The sequence below is a fragment of the Manis javanica genome, chromosome 9 (genome assembly GCF_040802235.1).
Source record: "Manis javanica isolate MJ-LG chromosome 9, MJ_LKY, whole genome shotgun sequence".
In the NCBI taxonomy this organism is placed as follows: Eukaryota; Metazoa; Chordata; class Mammalia; order Pholidota; family Manidae; genus Manis; species Manis javanica.
The window spans coordinates 70326695-70342024 of NC_133164.1; the positions used below are offsets into that span (position 1 = coordinate 70326695).

The 15330-nt window shown below is 44.8% G+C and overlaps 1 protein-coding gene across 4 annotated transcripts in view; it reads left to right on the plus strand.

Annotated features, from left to right (window-relative positions):
* DTNA (dystrobrevin alpha) overlaps positions 1-15330 on the plus strand; it is a 385540-nt gene that overhangs the window by 93612 nt on the left and 276598 nt on the right. The window contains exon 1 of one of the 4 annotated variants that reach the window (XM_073212755.1): positions 13274-15327. The exons of 2 other annotated variants lie outside the window; for them this stretch is intronic. The gene's annotated coding sequence lies outside the window, so the exon portion shown is untranslated. Of the gene's footprint in view, positions 1-13273; positions 15328-15330 lie in introns of those variants that run through there. One more of the 4 variants, XM_073212756.1, reaches the window with a different exon arrangement.

Sequence of the window (15330 nt, forward strand, 5' to 3'; positions counted from 1 at the left end):
GGTTGAACTGCATCTTACCTCGATGCCATCACCAGCTTTTTCCTTTACAGCAACATCTGCTGTTCAGTGAATTTAGGTTTTATTACGTTAGTAACTGTACCTTGGTAACTATAGGCTCAGCTGTTAGAAGGACGCTGAGGAAGCTCCCTGTGCCACAAATCTGGCCTTTGCAGCTCGTTGTTGAGGAACGCTTGGGCACTGCGGTTTCTTCTGTGACTTAGTGACCCCCACATTCCGGATGCAGATACAGTAGTAGCTATGTTCTAGCTCATTTGTGTCAACTAACTTTAAAAAAAAAAATAAGACTACTTTTAGACATTTTGGATGTTGTTATTTCACATGTAGCAATCACTGGAAAGTTTTAAATCCTTTTCTCTGCTTTATGAACTGAGGTCATCTGAAAAACTAAAAATGGACTTGCCATTACTTAAGTTGAGCCTTAAAATCAGGCAAAATTAAAGAACTTACTTAAAATGAACTGTTAGGTATTTTTTAGATTGATAATTAAAAATCTGGATATGAACCTTGAATGAATTATTAAAATTTATTTCATAAAGCTTTTGTTAGACTTTCTAAATCAGAATTAGAAAGTATAGATCAACAAGGAATTATTAAATTGGAACATGTAAAAATCTGATTATGCTATTTAATTATGCCATTTTACAATAACTGATACATTTTAAAACCTATAAACCTGGGATTAATGCCAACATGTCAATAGATAAACACAGACTTCATCTTAGGGTTGAATTACACAATGTTAAAATCTTTTATTATTCTATCTGCTATTTTGATGTGAAACTCAATCATGACATGATTCTAAAGCTTCTTTGGCACAGCATGAAAAACCCAGCAGTATATTTTCTGCTCTTTCAGCATTTATATTCACAAGCTACATATATGTGCTAATTAGAATTTAATAAGCCTTTAACCCAAGAGAGAACTCTGATCTCCGTAATGCTTTTAGCGTCACCCTACTTAGGATGTCATGATCCTTTATTCTGCAGGGTTTTTTAAAGATACAATTATATGTTATTTTCTTGTATGTTACAATTATGCAATTTCCTTTACATGACTATTGCTTTCTGGAGAAAATGTTCTTTGAAATACTAGGAAAATAAAATCAATTATTTCTATAGAAGTAGGAATACTCTCCATATAAACAATAGATTAGAAAATGAGGCACATTCAACATGAATCTGAGTCTTTGTTGTCCCTACTAAATGAAGGGTAATTTTACAAAAATAAAGCCAGGAAAAATGAAATAATGATTTCATAGTTTTTCAGAGGTCAAACATTTTTACTGCCAATAATTCAGCATAATGTAGCCTCAAACCACACTCTGCACTGAGGGTGTGTGTGTGTGCTATGACTTGTCAAGGCAGTCTGTTATTACAAATTGGGAGAGAATTCCCCTGGAATTTGGCTGCAGATGGTGCCGTTTTATAAAGGAGGCGGCCATCAGGGTCTTAGGTAAAGTGATGTGTTAGTTCAGCTGCGTTCGGGGCTTCTCCACCCCCCACCCCCACCCTGTGTCACCCACTTGCCACTAGCCTTCACTTTGTCTCAGGTTTCCTTTCTCTAACCTTAAGTTCCCCCAGGCATAATCATGCAGGGTCCCTTTCATTATTATTCCTTTAAAAAGTTCATCTCCAAAGCAATCATGATGTATCAAGTGACAATTTGTTACTCAAAGGTGTTCGTAACTGTCAGTCAAGCCTCTTGCTTGGCCTGAGAGAATGTCGCCGCTCTGGGTGGATGCCCTCCCCTCCAGCACAGAGCTTCGGCCCTTAAAGTTGGTTCCAGCAATGAAGAGCCACCAGCAGTGTGCCCACCTCCTGTGAGACGGGGTGGGGATCCTTGGGTGTAGCCCACTGGGAGACTGGCCACATGCATGTGCACACATGCACCCGTGTGATCATGTGGAGACCTGGCACAGCCCCAGGGAAAGCAGAGACGAGGCTGCGGCTGTGGGAGCAGAGGGCATCACTGTGCTGAGACGGGTTTGGAGCACACACGGCAGGTGAGCGGGAGGACGGCAAGGCTGCCTTTCCTGTGAAGTGGGGAGAGGAGAGCAGGGAGCCAGCAAAGATAAGGGGAGCCTTTTCGGTAAATGGAAAGGGTGTTGAAAGAAATGATGATGGGTGGCCTCTACCTCTGGGCGAAACAGTGAGGAATCCAGGGAGGGACTCCAGTCTTGAGAAGAACAGGAAGGATCCATACGGCTCAGACATGTCCCTTACTTATCAGGATTTGCAGAGAACAGGACCAAGATAGGGTGCATGATACAGAGATTTATTCTAGGAATTAGGGAGCCTAGCAAGTCCAAAGTCTGCAATGATGGGGTAACAGGCTGCAGACTCGGGGGGCTGATGGAGCTCAAGTCCAAAGGCCAGCTGCTGCTTTCGGAGGGCCAGCCTTCAGCTGATTAAACAAGGCCCACCCCCATCACGGAGGACAGTTTACGTTCCATAGAGTCCACCAAATTAAAGGTGAATCTCATCCACAGAATGCACCTGTACAGGACGTCTGAAATAATGTTTGAAAAATCTCGGAGCTGTGGCCCAGTTAAGTTGACATGTGAGATTAATCATCACATACATTTCCTTTTGCTTCTTGGTACCTCTGTTCTTCAAGAACCCGTTCGCCAATCTCTCCCTCAAGCTTCATCCTCAGGTGGGAGTTTGCTCCCAGGACTGAATTCCCAACTGCTCTTCTCTGATGCCCTCAACTGGAACCTTGTCCCTGAACCTGTTGACTTTTTGTTCACATCTGTTTCTCCAGCACCTAACCTGTCTCCAGCTCTATCAAGTGCACGCAATAAAAGTTGATGGACGAGGGAATGAATTGCATTTCATTTTTGTCTGTTTTCCTACACTGTGAGTGCCCTCAAAGCAGGACAGCCTTCCTTGCTTTTCTGTACTGAACCCTTGGCACGAATTTCCATATGACCAGTAAATGCTGCTAAAGGAATGAATGGACACATGACCTACCAATGCCTTCGGTGTGTTTTTCCTTATCCTGATTACTTCCTGTTTTCTCCCCAGTATTTTTTAAAGGCTTTTGAAGAATTTACACAGATTTGTATTGCTATATGTACAGAGAAATTATACTAGCAACTAGGGCTGCCAGTCAGAAAATGTGGGGGTGAGAATCAGCAGTTTTAAAGCACTGACTGGACACTGTTAAAGTGGGAGGAAGGGAGGCTAGAAGCAGCACGTGACTGTGGATTGCAGGGTCACATGGGGACATCAGGAAGGAGGCCTTGAGCAAGTGCCAAAGAGTGAAGGACACCTACAGAGGAGAGAAATGCTGGAAAGAAAGCTCCAGGTGCTTCATTAACACTCAGCACATCCCTGGGCAGGCACCACAGTCAGGGCGCACATGAGTGGCCTCTGTCCTCTTAGTAGCCTCACAAGTTTACAGTGTTATAGTCTTGTTACAGATGAGTAAGTACAGGTTTCTACAGTTTAAGTTCCTCAATGCCCCACATCAAGTGAAAAGCAGTATTTCAAGCTGTGGTTTCCTGGCTACAGAGTTCATGTCCTTTCCACCCCAAAAGTGGTTCTCTACCCTAGCTACATGGTTGAGGCTCCCAAATTTATGCCTGCTTAAGACTGTTACATCAGAAGCCCTGGGTGAGTGGCCCTGGCATCCCAGTAACGTTTCTGACACTTAGCCAGGGTTGAAAGTCACTAGCACAAACACCGCAGATGCTCTTCAGTTTGCCGACGTTCACACCAGGTGCTGCGTCCAGGAAGGCAAGCCTGGTTCAGTAATGGGCTGCTTCTGTTCCGAGAAGGGAGCCCAAATGGCCACTGCTCACTCGGTTTGCCAGGGATCCAGGCGCTCCTAGTAGGTGTCATCCGCTGTGATGCTGCAGGAGTTTTATCCCAATGCTACTTTATATTACTGAAGTGCCTCCTCTCTGACTCTCCAGGAGTCCTGCTCTTCGCCTCTGCCTTTGTGGGTTTCATGACAGATGCTGCTGTTTACATTCTGCCCCATTCCAAAAACAGGCGATGCTGGGACGGACACACACACATACATCCCTCAAATCAAATGGCATGGTAGATGTTGCGAAGCAGTTGTTAAATTTAATGTCAGAGTTTCTAATAATTTTGGGAACATTTCATCTGTAATTTTCATTAGTTTTATAAACTTGCAGCTAATATCCATGGTCACTAACTTCACGTGGAAAAACCTATTTGTGCAAGCCCCTGAAATCATGGCAAAATTCAGTCCGGTACTTCATTGCATGATATATATGTAAAAGCTTACTAGTCAGTTTAATCTCAATCCCAGTAAAAAAGATTAGAAGGAAAACTATAAAATTGATAACATAGAGTCGAATTTCTCTACTTTGGTTGCACATTAGAATCTAGGGGCACTTTTTAAACAGATAGATGCTCAGAACACACCACCTAGAGATTGATTACATTGATTCAGTGGGTCCATTTTGGGCTGAGATACTATTATCTTAAAAACCCTGTAAGTGATTCAAATCTGTTGTTTTTCGTTTCCTCCCCAGTGAATATGCAGATTTATATATTCACTGTGATGATGGTAAAGATGATGGTACCAATGATAGTAACTCTGTGTTAAGCAAGTTTACCAAGTATTTTACATATAGTAACTCATTTAGTGTTCACAGCAGCTATTTTATGTGAGCAGTATCATCTTTCTGCAGAAGAGAAACAGGTGTAGAGAGATTGAATGACTCAGTGCAGGATGGCAGAGGCAGAATGAGAATCCAGAGTCAGGCTGCAGCCCCCCACCCTTTTACAGCCTCAAGTGAGACTATGAAAAAAACAAGATTATGTCACCCCAGCTTTCCCATCAGTGTCCCTTTCCCTCTTCTCGATTTGCAGGGCCTAAGTAGGTACAGGCCCATTAATGCCACCATTAGGTGATCAGGAATCCGAGATTCCTCTCACCACCATCTCACACCCACACCCACAGTATCTGCCTTGCAGTGACCAGGACCCAATCTCCCAGATTCAAGGAAGTAGGGCTAGGTGGTTAACCTGCTTTGGAAAAGGAAACCTTAGTTTTTCACAATGGAAAAAATTTAAGTCTTTGAAATCAGGCAGATAAAAGATCGCATTTATGTAATTGTTTATTAAAGCTAGTAATCTAAGTAGTTTAATCTGACATTCACATTTTTAATCTAGTAAATGGAAATAATTCCCAGTCATAGGATTTTAAAGGATTATGTGGAACAGCGTAAGTTCCCTTGCACACAGTAGGCGCTCAGGGCCCCTGGGCTACCTGCCCTTCTGTCCCGCTCCTAGTCCAGGGAAGCAGTCAGCTTTGCACCCAGCAGCTCTGCTGACCTCTGCGGCGCTGCTCTCCCGCACTCCTCCAGCCTCTGTGTCCAAGCCGGAGCAGCTGAGGAAGGCCTGCGGGGCCGAGGGGGGAGCTGTCTCCGTAACGCAAGGCCCTACAACAACACTAGGAATAGAAATGCCTCTTGAACCTTATCACCACTGCCCCTCCGCACCAGTTGATCCAAAGGTCTAAAATCCCACCTTCAAATCTCCCCTGAGAACGCGTCGGAGAGGTCGCGCCTGTCCGAGTGGCGCATCACCTCGTGCTGTGTACACGGGCGGTGTGCTTACGCCACCACGGGCATGCGCCACCGCGTGCTGACGCGTGTGCTGGAGCTGTCAGCATGCATTGCGAGAGCCGGAGGACGGCAAAAGGGGCAGGTTCATACTTTTACACAGAACCTTATGTGAACACAGTCCCACTGTAGTTGAGCCTGAGCACTTCTTAAACTGTAGGGAAAAGGCGGTCTCGGCAAACCGTTATAGCTCTCAGAGTTCCAAGCGTGCGCAGGCGTCGCGCTCGTGAACGTGCCTGCTCCTCATCGCCTGGGCGCCTCCTGCCAGGAGCGAGAGGGCGCGGCCCCCACAGAGCGGCTCCTGGGCCCGAGGCCTCGCCTGCCGCCAAACGGCTCCCGATCACCCCCTGCACAGCCAGGTGTCCCACAAGGTCTGCTTCGTTCTCTTTCTGTGCATTGGCCGTTGGCTCTCGTCAGCCTTTGAATCTCGGTTTCAGTCTTTGTGTCTTTCGATTCTGAAAGTGCTCACTTGCTTGGGAGAGCTTTAATATAATACGTCAGCCCTTTTATCGTCCCCCAGTGATTTAGCACGTCTTTGGTCAGCTTTTTCAAAGGCTTGCAAGGAAGCATTTGCCTGACACGTTACGTGCGTGCGTCTCCAAAGCCTCCCAGCCGAGCTCTGGCGCTCCCTTGCCTCCGGCTCCTAGACACCATCCCCCGTGTCAGCAAACGCGTCTGTCGCCTCCAACGAGCAGGTGGTCGGGTTCCAGACCCGAGGGCCCTCCTCGTGCACAGACTTCCAAACATAGCTTTTCTTTTCCACCCTTTTCTCCCCGTTCATTGACTTCACTCCCTCTTTCTTTCCATCCTTTACCTTTAAGTGAAAGTGGTTTTAAACTTTCCTGAAGGTTGGGATTTTATCCGGACTTTCCTACAATACTCTATATAGCTGTGCTTTACTCTTCTGACATAACTTTTAAGGCTCTTCTGGCTAAATTCAGTTGGTATTAGAATTTATCCTTTAATGACCATGTTGTGTCTTTCTTGTAATGTTAGCTATCTCCACACCTTCAGGACATTTAGATTTCTTTTCTCCGTTTTCTTCTCTAGCAAGGTATTTTATCCCCAATAAAAAGTAGGACCTGTTCTCTTTTAAATATCTGCCTCCATACTCAGCATTTCAAATAACTATCTCAGTTATGGCCTCTGATAAAGTCTCCAAGGGTAAAGTCTTAAAATGCTGGGACCCGTCATAAATTGTAATTTTTTCTTCAACTAGGCCAGGAAACATTCTGTCTAGCTCTTTATCCCTATACGTATAAAGCAAGCTTTTAGCTATATGCAGCCCAATGCCAGGTCCCCAAACCACCATCTCCCAGGAGGCACTCGCCTGCAGGCAGAGCGTCCCCACCTGTAGTGAAGCTGTGAGCCTGTGACCTGGTCTCTGTGGCATAAGTGGTTGCTGCAGAGTGCAGGTGGCCAGGGTCCTGCAGTGGCTTGGACTTCGGGGACCCCGGATGTCCCACTCAGAACTGAGTCAGCAATGGGCAGTCAGGACCGACCAGTGGGATGAAGTTGAGGGTGCGAATGGACACCATCATTTCACCTCTGTGTTGTCACGGGACACAGAGTGGTGATGTTTGCATGGCCTCCAGGGAAAGCAGGTGGGGCCAAATCGGACAAACCGTGTCTTGTGCCTGTGAGCCTTCCCAGCATGCTGGCTGTCAGGTGAGTCACCTACTCACGTCCTGTGCTAAGTATCAGACTTCCAGGCTACAGACCCAGAGATGCATTCTGCCTTGAGAAGCCCAACCACCAAGAGACCCCACCCTAGTTTTTTGTTGGCCAGGAATAATGTGTGTTTTGGAATAAAGAGCATTAAGAGAGTCTTTGCCTTTAAACAATGACTGTAGGTTTGCCTTTTTCCCTTCAACTTTGTCAATTTTGAAGGCAGAGAATTCCAGTTATTTAATTCCAGCCTCTTCTCCTCCCAGCACAGCCCTATAGTGTCAGTAAACAAACCGTACTTGCTGAAACCGAGGAAGCAGGGAGCACAAAACGTCGAGGACTATGGACATGCTTTCTGGAAAGCAAAAGGGAGTGGATGGTACTTGAATGGGTCAAGCAGAGAATGTGGAAACCCTGGTGCCTACAGAGGAGAGGCCAGCAACATGCAAATGGAGGCTCCCTGGAAAACCCTGGAAAAGCTCAGGACTGGAGGCCAAAGGGATGGAAGCTAAGGGTAGGATGTGGAGCTGAAAGCAGGACTTCAGGACTTGGTTCAAAGTCCTAAAAAGGACCCTTTGGGCTCCCAAGTCATCTCCTTGACCCTGTGCAGCCTGGCTATCACCCCTTCACCTTCAGGAGACATGGTGGAATGGGGGGCACATTATTCTCTGGAGTGACTAGGTGGAGAGGCTACAAACCTGGCAATATTGGGAACTGCAGGTGGGGGTGAGCTATAGTACAGAAGTGGAGAAGGTGAAGCGGAAATCTGCAGGCTGAGTCATGATGAATCCCCTCCCTTTCAAACCTCCTTACCTGGCTCTGCTCCCAGGACCCTGGCAGCTGGCTTGTCCCTGACACAAAGCATCAGAGGGGGTCTCTTGGGAGGTCTGGCAGCTCAAGGCAGGAGAAACCTAGTTGCTCTTCAGGGTGTTTCAGTGATGGCTCAGCTTTGTGTAATTGGCTTGCACCACATTCTAACACCCATAATACATTGTGTGAGCAGATAGCTAAGGTGTACCCAGTGTACCAGAAAGTCTCTAACATAAAAGATACCAAAACAGACAAATAAACAAGGAATCAGAGAAAGCAAAGCTGCTGGGGAAGAGATGAAAGCTTAAAAAAAAAAAAACCAAAATATATATTCTGGTATACTAGAAAAGAAATTGTGGCCATCGAACAAAATATGGCACTGTGAAAAATATGGAACAGTTAGAAACAAATGTTATTCATGGAAATTAAACATATGTCAGCAGAAAAGAAATACGCAACAGAAGAGAGAGGAGGAATTATTCTAGAGAGGAGTAACAGAAGGAAGATGAATAGGAAAGAGTGAGGCTAGAGGATTAGATGGGGCTCGAGCAGCCATTGAAAGGAGTTTGTCTTCAGAATAAAAGAAGAGAAGATAGAGTTCATAAAAGCCAAAGAAAAGGAATAAAATGTCCCCAGAATTAGAGGCCATGAGTGAAAGTCCCTTGCATCTCAAACACAGTCAGTGGGGGGAGAGGGATTGGTCACACCAAAATGGACAGTCACGAGATGTCAGGACACCAGGGTGACTTCTCAAAAACAACAGAAACTGAAAGACAGTGAAGACAGGCCTTGAAATTTCTGAAGGAAAAGTATTTCTAAATGGTGAATTCTGTGTCTAGTCAAGCTAACAATCAATGGAAAAAGAGAATGAAGATATTTTTAAGCATTTAAGTTCTCCAAAATTATTTGTCCCAACCATCTTTCTCAGAAAGCTGTTGGAGTATATGCTCCCTGACCCAGCCATGAGGGTGTCCATCAGGGAAGAGGAGAAATCTAGGCAAGGGACTCACAGCAGCACAGGGCAGACCCGGACGGCCCAGCAGCACCACTGGCCCAGGAAGAGGGAGGGGCTCAAGGGCAGCAGCTACGTTCATTTGTGTTAAGAGGAATGTTACAGCTATTGGAGAATTTGAAAAAACATAATGATGGGCAGATAGAAAATTAAGCCATCAAAATTAGGACACAACTACCAACATCAGTAAAAAGAAAACTGGTAAAGAGGGGAGATGGAATGAAATCCCATGTAGTTTACATAGAAAAAATAGCCATGGAGACTGATCAGCGCTTCACCTAAAGTTGTCATGTAATTAAAGTGGGAGGATTAAAGAAGGAAAGTGTGTAAAAGGGAGGGGAGGAGGGAGACAGGACACATGCTAGAGAAGTGTGTGTATGAACGAAAGCTTTGTCCTCCATAGGCCAACAGATAGTATCTACATTCAAAAAAATTTTTTTGAAGTATTAAAGTATCATTTAGGATATGGAGTGATTATCATAATTGACAGCTAAGGTGTCTGCCTCTGGATTCAAGAATGGGAATGGGGTTGGTCTGGGCCCTCCTTTTAAGCTTTATCATTCTATATGGCTTTATAAAATACATGCATGAATTGTTTTTAGTATGTAAAAATTACAGTTAAGAGCTTTAAAGCAGTGAGTGCTGCGCCCCGTGGTTTTCAGGCTGTGCTTCCAGGGGGTTGGCCTTACAGAAAGGGAGCTGGTTGCGGGGGCCACAGGTCTCATGCCTGAGCTTCTGCTAACGTCTGTGCCTGGGCCTTGCAAAGTTCCAGTGAACTCTTCCCTCTGAGCAAAGGGCTCCGTAGTAAACTGATAGTAAAATAACAACAGAGCCCTCAGACAAGTTTGCAAAGCACTTAAGGGCCGTGTGCTCATCTGGAGACAAACTCCCAAACAAATAAACTGAATAAGGTAGCTACCAGACTCAGCCCAGTCTGGTGTCACCTGTCATTTCTAGCTTTTGGTCAATCTCCAGAAGCTTGGGGTACAACCAGTTTGTTTGGGTCACAGTTATGGGTTGGACATAAGATTATGAAAATGTGCACAGGGTTGAAGTGATGACATTAAATACACTTTTGCTCCCCAAACAAAGTGCACCCTCACTTGAGAGGCATCAGTCATGGCATATGCTGCAGAGTTGAGGTAGGTGAGGTAGGAACAGTAGGGGTACTTCTGTGTCCCCAGGATTGCCTAGTGATGGATACGTTTATGACTGCGCTCTACCTAATTAGGATTGATTTTGGCCCCACAAAGGAAAGAAAACCTACCCCAGATTAAAAGAAAATATGCAAATAAAATCTTTATTTTGGTATTGTGGATGGTCCATATCTTGTGTAAAAGTGGAATATTGATTATTTCCTGGGCCGTTGAGCCTCTCAAAATCAAAACATTCTTAACTTGGTGAACTTAATTTAGGGAAAAATCAAATGCTGAAACAGATAGTATACCAAGAAAGCTATTCTCTCCATCAACCAGTATGTACCTTTCTCTCTTCCCCACCACCTCCAACAAGAGCACAGTTTGAAGTGTTGTACCTCTTCTGCAGACATCTGTTCTCTCTCAGTCTAAAATAACTAAAGGCAAAATCTTCCAAAAACAACTACATGTAATTTAAAAATGTTTATATGAAACATAACTTATAAAAACAGGTTCATTTAGTTTACATATTCCTGTTTTACAGGAAAGTTTGATCTTGGTGTTTGACCTCTTCTGTGTCTAATTGGGTAAAGGAGAAAAGAAACCTGTATTTTCAGAGTATCAGTTTACTTGGGCCAAAGACCTCTTAATTCATAAAAACCTAATCTTTTTTAGAAGCATACATGTAATGCCAAACACCCTGATCACATGTTTCAGATGGCTGGCCCACCCTTTCTGCCTGGATGTTCCTGGCTTTGGCACTGAGCACCCTGTACCAGGAATCCCTGGTTCCAGGCCAGCTGGGCTGGTTTGTCACTTTGCAAAGGGTGCTCAGCCCCAGGGACTGTAACAGTGCCCCACCCGCCCACAGCGAGTGACACAGGAACTAGAGTGAAAGGGTGAGGAAGCAAGCATGACCAACAGAACAATTAACACTCGCTTTTCAAAAGTCTTCATGTAACCAAATACATCTATAGATTTAAGGTCCATATCAGTATCATCAAGCATCCAAAACACAAATTTGGCAGCAGCAGATACTGAACAGGGAAAGCCTGTCTTAAGAGCTTCATGAGAAGTCACAAAGCACCAGCCAGAGGTCTGGGGCCAGGCCTCCCAACCCCCTCAGCCTCCCCAAGCTCCAAGGCTGCCTCCCCAGAGGAGCTGCTCCCATCTGGCCTCCACCCTGGACCCTACTTCTGATGTCAGGGTTCTGTCCCCCACCCCCATTCTCACTGCTTCCTTTAGCTCACTCTTCTTCCGGGGATTTCCCTCTATGCTCTTTCCTAAAATCAACACAGGCCCCTTAAGCTGATCCTGTGTGCCTTTCCACTTGACAGAGCCTCCCCACTCCCCTCCCCAAAGCCACCTGCCATCCTAGACCCAGAGAATAGAATGAGAAGCGCCTTCCAAGACAAGGAGAGGGAGGACATGAGGAAAGATGCAATTATTCTTATTTGAATATTTTTTGGGGGGTGTATATATGTATCCATAAATCATTTTGATAGGATTTTTTCCGGCCCACAGATACTCTAATACAGTTGAAACCATGTGCACGTACCTCTGTATGCTGTCACTTTTAGCCCATTTCTTTCTGTTGCCATTGAAACCATCACTGTTCGCAGATGTTCCTACTGAATGTGACATAATTAGCATATTTGTACACACAGTCCTTTCCATAAGGTTAGACACAGCATCCTGCTGTTTGGGAATCCGGAATTCCATATCTGTTGTTAGAGCCCCTGTCCTCAGTGTTGTTTATGTGGCTCTTCTACCTTCTCTTGGACAGTGTCTATTTTAATTGCTTTTCATAGAACTACTACTTGGACCTACCAATTTTTTTCCTTAGTGGAAAAAACCCACTATTCACTCCTTTGGATAAAACACCTCATTTAAAGATATATATATATATATATAGTGTCTTAGTCCATTCTGGCTGCTATAACAACATAGGGTAGGTGGCTTATAAACAAGAGAAATTTATTTCTCAGTCTGAAGACTAAAAGACTAAGATCAAGACAGCCATAGATTCAGTGTCTGGGGAGGGCTGCACCCTGGTTCACGCAGGGCTGCCTTTCCGCCCTGTCCTCGAATGGTGCAAGGAATGAAGGAGTTCCCTGGTGGCTCTTTTATGAGGGCACTGATCCCATTCGTGAGGCCTCCACCCTCATGACCTAATTACCTCCCAAGGGCCCCCTCCTAATACCACCACACTGGAGACTGGGTTCCAACATAAGGATTTAGGGGGTTCACAGATATTCAGTCTATAACAGTATTTTTAAAACATAAATGGTGCAAAAGTAAAAAAAAAAAAATCATCTGCAAAAACATCATTCTGAGAATACCATGCATGTCAGTCCCTGAAGGATGCCCGGGAGGGAAAATAGGAAACATTTGCTTTTCAAGGACCAGCCTCTTCATTCTTGTGGGTGCCTGCCAGGTCCGCTAAGACCTGAGTCTGAATACCCAACTCACCTCTGCTAGGAGTCTGCCAGCGGCCCGCTGCTCACACAGGACTGCCAATACAGACCTCTTCTGGAGAAGGGGGCAGAGACGTGCTGCTGTTCACGGCCAGTCCAGGGACTGGACTTGCCTGTTACGTGCCCAGTTTTCCTTGGAAGCAAGCCTTAGAAGCTATTTTTCTGATCAAATCCTAAGTCTTATGTTAGTGCTTATGAAAGAGAAAAATAACATTTGCTCATGATCAGACTGAGTTCTAGACATTATAAATCTTACCAATTGCCTCCCAAAGTTTAGGGTAGTAAAAAAGAAAAAACAATCCCGTTGTTCCTGCTCGGCCTTGAGTTTGGACTAATGCTACTGATACTGTTCCAGCTGTTCTGGGATTTCCGTGCTTGGCACAGATGAGACTACAAGGGGTGATAAAGCTGGAAACCTAAGGGGATATTTGACTGATGAGTGTTGCCCTTTAAGGAATGGCCAGTCGCAATTTAATAAAGAAAATTGTTATAGTTTACTAGTTAATGTGAAATAATAGAAGGACCTAACATTTCCTTTTCTCTTTATTTTTCTTAAAAGCCAGCAAGATCAACATAAATGATCTTTGCAATATTTGCCATGTTGATATTTAGAGTCAGTGACACAAACTGTACCATGATTTTGCTTTTGCAGTGGGGCTTCAACACAGGTGCTCAGTACTGATGCACCTTCCATAAAATCTTTTGGTTAATAGCTTGAAAAAAGAAATAATTCCCCCCTCCCCAAATCATTAAGATAAATGTAAAATATATTTATCTAAAATGTGGGCCAACGTACAACCATTTTCCACATGTTAAAACATACTTTTACATAACAGTTCTTCAGTTTAAGCAAACATTTCTGGAGTGTCAGTTATGTGCCAACGTTCACTCAAAAGTACAGCACGCACAGGGAAGTGGGCTGCATGTGAGCCGGATGGCCAGTCGCCAGCTCCGTCCACTCTTCTAGGTTTGTAGGTGTGTCTACCCCATCCATTAGCCTTGGGGAAGAGGTTTCAAGAGGGAAGAAGAAACAGAGACAGGGAGGTGCATGCCCTGGGGCACGGTTATTTCTGTTTCCTCTGCAGGCTTTTGCACACCCCCATGTGTCATCATTGCTTGTAGCTTGAAATTCCCCTGAATCAAGTTTGCAAATAAGAATAAGGAGGTCTGTTCCTTCTCTACCTCCTCCTTTTAGTCTTTTTTTAAAGGAATCTAGTAAGAGGTTAAGGAGTAAGCATGCTGGTAGAACCCCATCTTTATGGGGCATCAAAATGCCACTGAAATAAATCAGCAAGGTGATGCCAATCAGTGAAGTTTTCACTCACAGTTCCCTATTGTGGTTTTGTTCAGATGTGATAAAAGACCTCTTAGAACAGAAAATGTAAAGCCAGCCACAACAAGCAGGAGAAAGCATTCTTGGAGCCGGCCTTCTGCTGGTGAGTGTGTCTGAGGCATTTGCACGGACTGCGCAGAGCAGCTGCAGGCACACGGCTGCCCCAGATGCCGCCTGCTGGTACTGCTCCTGGGTGGCAGCCACGGCCAGATGGCCTTTGGGGACCCAGAATGCTCGGGTGCGGGGCTTTCCAATTGCCAGAATCACAAATTCTTTATCAGGCTTTTCAAGACGTTGTTTGGTCCTGAAAATTGTACATAATTAATACACCATGTTGAAAATGGAGAGGTGAATTATTTTCAGCACGCTCAGAACTTTTGACCACCAGTAACCAATGAATGAATATTAAACACAAGTTATTGGTAGTGATGTGAAGGGACCCTACATTATCAATCCTTGTCAGGCTCTGTTTGAGGAAATGTGTTTTTCCCTCATTTCCATCCCTTCAGTTTTTCTTCATTTGTGTCACTGTACACACATGCTCTTTATTTCCCAGAGCTTACCACAGTTTGCAAGGCAGTCCTGGAAAAGACGTGCCTGGGAGATAAAGTCCCTTTGCACCCTCTCCTCGTGCTGTCTATAGTGTGAAATGTAGGACAGTTGGAAACAGTTTTTCCACAACTCCTGGGAAAAAGATTTTCCCTCAAAGAAAGGCCACAGATTAGGCAGCTGCCCTCCAGAAGCCCATCAGCCAGGCAGTGGGATGTGTCTCCCACCAGTGGGTTCCAACTCATTTACTAATGAGGGGATCCAACTTCCAACAGACTTGCCATTTCATTTTCTTACTGCACTCATAGCCATTTTGGGTAAAATTATTTGTGAATATTAAAACTTAGATGCCGTGGGACAACAAAAATATTTATAATGCTCCCAAGTATCTGCTCTATTCTCAGAGTTAAGAAAAAAAAAAATCCAGGAAGCATACTTGTCTGTATGATGTGTACCTGGGACGTTTTTCATGCTGAGTAACAGAATAAAACTTGAGCTGTTGCCTTCTGCTCCCGGGAATGCCAATCAGAAAACATTCTTTTTCAGACAGCCAAGTTTGGAAGTCAGTTGGTTTCTGGCAGTGAGTCGGGGGAGGGGGTGGCGGGGAGAAAAGGCACCGTGAGAGTCCTCGGCTGAGCTTCAGCTTCCAAGTGTCTCCCTTAGAGCCATCAAGGAGAGCATCTCCGACGCACAGAAACAGGTACAGAGACAGAGAAGTA